Source organism: Lathamus discolor, chromosome 5 (assembly GCF_037157495.1).
Source record: "Lathamus discolor isolate bLatDis1 chromosome 5, bLatDis1.hap1, whole genome shotgun sequence".
NCBI classification, from domain to species: domain Eukaryota; kingdom Metazoa; phylum Chordata; class Aves; order Psittaciformes; family Psittacidae; genus Lathamus; species Lathamus discolor.
In genome coordinates, this window is record NC_088888.1 from 101,324,482 (window position 1) to 101,329,654 (window position 5,173).

Sequence of the window (5,173 nt, forward strand, 5' to 3'; positions counted from 1 at the left end):
ATGGATTTGGATAAAAGCATCTCTCTTTGGCAAGCAGCAAGCCAAACTTCTTAAGATAGGCTAGATATCCAGCAAACTATGCACCCACTCAATTCATCCATGAGCACAGGTCATGGTACAACATAGGCGCATTAAATCCAGACCATCTGAACAGAACTATCTTCTTGCTAGACATGAAAATTCAGGCTGGTAAATATACGATAGCTCCATTCTTGTTCTGACAGTTCTGCGAGTCCAGCAGTAAATTCTGGAATGATTTTTATTTGATCCTCTCATTGTTTCACAATAAATTTGTGCCAGCACGTACTCTCAAAGTAGGGATTACATGTTTCCCTTTCACATAGAGGGACATTAAATTCCACATATATCACACATTTACAGCAGATGTTCCTAAACAGACAAACCAGGTGCTAAACATATTTCACTCTGATGGGTAATTTTTGAAATTATTGCAATCAATGAGCTAATAATACGGGTGGTAATGATGAAGTCAAGTTATTATTACCTATTACATTTAATCATTGACAGCATGTTAATTAGACCTAATTGGAGAAATCATCATAAATAACATGGAGCAGATGGTAGAGGTTTGTTTTTCCACTTCCAAGTCTATGTAACAAAGTTATAGATAAAGTCTGGATGAACCAATGTAAAAGGGCAGAGATCATGTATATCTCCCCCCATGTGTATATAAAGCTATAGTTCACATTGGCAAAGTTTAACAGGCACAGACAGCTTTGACAAGGTTGGGTAGATAAACAGAACTTTTTAGCTTTTAACTATGTCCCAGCTTCTTTGTACACTGGTCACAACCCCACGTGCCCTCTCTGTTGCAGCAATGAGATTTGAAGGTAATGGAGATAAAGGTGTGCAAATTAAAAAGGAAGCAGGAAAGAGGAAACTGATTGGCTCAAAACAGGTGAGTTTAAAATATGAACTTCTGCATCTGATCTTCTCACTGGAGCCTCCCTTTGGGGAGAAGTAGGTGTTTCCTGGGTGTGACTGATCTTATCCTAACACAGACTTCTCAGAGAGGCTAAAATAGCAAGTCAAGCTGTCTGTTCTCCTTACCAAGTATAAGCGGTGTCAGATGGAAATGCCGATGCACAGGTGTCTAAGAGAATCCCACCCAACTTGTACACAAATTGAACCAAAGTCTAGGGATCGGAGAAACAAATTATGGCAGCACATCCACCCAGGACAAGCAGCAGAAATGGGAGCAATGCTCGTGTTAGCTTTAAGTACCTTGCACAAAAGTTAAAGAGTTACAACTTCTGCACAGGTTAGCAACTCAAGCTTGCACTCATTTTCACAACTAAATCAAACACTTTAGAGACACTGAAACTCAGTCCAGTTTAATAGCAGGAACCGTCCCTTGCATGCACAGGGCCTGTACCAATTAACACTTTCTAGAATGATTCTCAGGCACAGCTTCAGCGTGAGAGCAAGCCCTTCCCATTAAGTAGCTAGAGTCAGCTACCCAGTTCTGGAGGGTAGGAAAATTTAGAAATATAGAATCAGCCAGACCATCACAGTAGTTTGTCAAGCCAGAGTCCCTGCTGCTGTTCCTTTTGCTAGTTCAGATCTAACAACACTGTCCATAAACTTGTGTGAGGGTTTTTGTTTTTGTTTTTTTTTTTTGTTTTTTTTTTTTGCTGAAGTTCATGCCATTCACTGGTTTTGTGACTCTTGATTCGAAGGGAAAAAAAAAAAAGCCAAACCAAAAACCATGAAAAAAAAAGGGCTATGACATCTTATGATACACCATGCCTTACTACTGAGACATACTAAGAACATATCCTTTTGTTCCTGTTGTGTTATATCTATGTGTATTTCAGATTTTCCTCCAGTCTAATAACTATTTACGTGTTGTTTGATTTGAATGGGAAGTGTCTCACCTAGTGTTTTATACTACATCTAATCTACAAGGAAGTGAGAAATAGACCATGCAAGGGTGGTGGTGTTATAAATCTAGAAATATTATTCCACTTCTTACATCAGTGCTTTCAATCACTTCTACATGTTGCCAGGCTGTTAGGAAAACACTGGGCAGCAGTATAATAATCATCTTCTCTCAGATTCCCTTTGTGATCACTGTGCATATCACCCTCTTACCGAAGAAGCCAAAAATTTATGCAGAGCCCATTGCCTGGGTTTCCTCTTGTCTTTCTGCAGTGTGTGACCTGTAATCTGCTACTTCAAAACTTATTTCCTGTTTTTAAAACCTGACACAAGTAAGTGTTTTAGAACTACTAAATCACACAGGTTTTACCCTCAATGCAGTATGCAGATTTCAGACTCTGAAGGCAGGGAACATTAGAGGGCATGACATTGGCCCTAGGTTCTGGTTTGGTTTCCTGGATTGCTAAACCTTGTAGCAGGTTGTTTTGAGAAAAACTGACTGCAGTTGGAGTTTACTTTTGATTCCCTGTGGTCAGAGGTTTTACATAATGGTTTAATATTCAACAACCAAACCACAGTTAGGAAGTAAAGTATTTTGACGCCTGCAGATTTTTTTACTGACTCGGTCCAAGGTTATTTGATAAGTTAAACTAAAGGTTTAAAATGCTATAAAACAGTATATTCCAACCTATATATATGTATATATATACACCAACCACTCTCAAACCCCCCCCACATTTTGCATGGTTTAGCTGATATACAACACAAAAGATTTTTAAATGATATTTTTTAAAGTTCTTTCATTTTCCTACAAATGTTTTTAAATTGTTTGCTTCACTGTACAATGTTGTTGTAATATTATTTCCATTTCTTCACTGTAAATTTCCATTCAATACCTTGTATTAAATCTTCAAGTGCAATCTACACTGAAAGTGCAATCTACACTGAAGATTCTACTCCTTTATCTATACCCATACATTCACACTTCAAAAGTTTTCATACATAAATGAATTTTGAGAAAAATCTGAACCTTGATCACAACTTGCATGTGTGCAAACTTACCTCTTTCTAATGTACTTTCAAATTAAATGTGGTCATTTATTTCAAAATTGAATTTAGCTCCGGTGTTACATCATAAAAAATACTGTACATGGGGAAGTGAACAGAGAGTGGCATTACAATCTCATATCTTCTTTCTGGTTTTCTGCATATATTTTTTCTTCTTTCTTTGCATTTTTAGTGCAGTTTATCTTAGAATGGAATACTAACATGAAAATATTAATCTCTAGCCATGTAACAGTTAAGCAGTTTGTGTAAACTAAGAATCTAGGCTGCCTCGGAAGTCAATGGGAAAAAAGAGACTCTTTGAGAAGGCAATTTATCCTTTTTTGTTTGTTTGTTTGAGTTCTGCAAAACTTAACAGACATTTCATTGCCAATTCATTATGTGAAAACATATTTATGCTTGATACAAAGGATTTTTTTTTAGTCTTTTTTGTCTTCTATTACAAACTACCAAGGTGTATGAGGTTACATGCCCCTTGGAAATTGATTTATTTCAGCAGTCGTTGTAGATGAAATCTGGGTGCCTTTACTAAAGTAGCTAGCTAATGTTGGGTAATTTACCTCGTGTTAGGTTCTGCAGATTGATCTTTAAATTTGTAACTCTTTCTTGTAACAGAAAGCTAAAGAAGATGCTGAAATTAGTATCTCTGGAAATATTTCTTCCTAGATGGAAGTCAGTCACCTGTCAGGGAGGCTGACAGAGGTGACAGGAGGATTCAACTTGCTGATACGCAAGTTAAACATACATTGTTTTCAGTAAAATAAGAACCTACTTAAACTTCTGATGTTCCCTGACTGAATTACTAAATTTCACTAAAATGTTTTTGAGATATTAATTTTCAGAAGAGTTTTCCTGCCAGAACATAAACTAGAGAACCTAAGCTCCAGGAAGAGCATCCTCTACAAACTCTATATTCAATATTAAACAATCTTTCTGACCAAAAATTCACCAGCCTGCAGTGGGCTCACCTAGCAGTGGTGAAGTACAATTGCCTAACACAGACTGTAAGAACAGGGCTAGCTGGCACACCATGGTAATTTCCCTTTTGCTTTCTCAAAGCTTCCACCAATTGCAGCCCCAAGTCCTCCAGCATGAAATTGGGTGGACATTTAAAAAGGGTAGGCTGTACTCTTACTTCAGTACTCGTTTGAGAACCTGAAACTAGCCAGGATGAACCTAGTATTCCTCTGTTTCAAGCAGGTTAGTGGTCCCCAAGGTCCAATGTTTCTTCACTGAGAAGATACAAACACAAAACAGCTAATGTGTAAAGCCTTAACAGATAAATTCTGTCATAATCATGTTCCTTGAGCTGCATTTTGAGAGGGCAATAGAGCAATCTATGAACATAAAAAAGCTGAAACAAGCACAGCAAGAGACACTGCCAACTAACTGAAGTGAAGGTCAGTTACAAAACAGAAATTCTTGCAGGAAAAGAAGGTCAAGTAGCTGTTCTGTAGCAACAGACTTTGATTAGAACTTATTTACAGGGATTAGACAGTCTAGGAAAAAAATACTTTGTACTTATTTGTCAGTCTTCTCAGATTTTTGAACCATTTGCTTCCACTTTTTGCAAAGTGGTGGGACTTAGATTAAACTTGAGTAGCATTACCTCAGGTGGAACTTTCAATGGTGTCTCAGCTACACTATCAGACATTTTCACTTTACCCTTTTTAAGAGGAACAAGAAGTAGAAAATTTTAATCACCTGCCAATTTATTATTTTCTTAAGAAACACTAAAGTTCTGCTAATGTGCCACCAGTTAAAGTGCTATTAGTAGTCAATATTAAGGAAAGAAATATGAAGACTGGGAAAGGCTTTGGAAGCAAAAGCAGCTGGGAATCCCAGACTAATAGAAGTCAGATATGGAAAAGATCTATTAAGTCATCCAGGCAATGCCCCAGTTAGTGTAAAATCATTCCCAACAGCACAGTTTCTAGTGCTCTGTTCAGTCTGGTTTTAAATATCATGAGCAGTGGAGTTTCTGACACTTCCCCACTTTCCTGTGGGAGATCCCTCTGCCAGGAATTTTTTCCCTTGATATTCTGCCTGTATTTGTCTTTTCCTACTATTCAATGTATGTTAACATTCTTAAGGTAATTCCCTTCATTTTTTTTTATTGTCAATTATTTTTACAAGATTTTCATTAGCTTTAATTAACTAACCTGTTTTATACTTTCTGTTTTAATGTTTGAAGAAGAAAGATTTT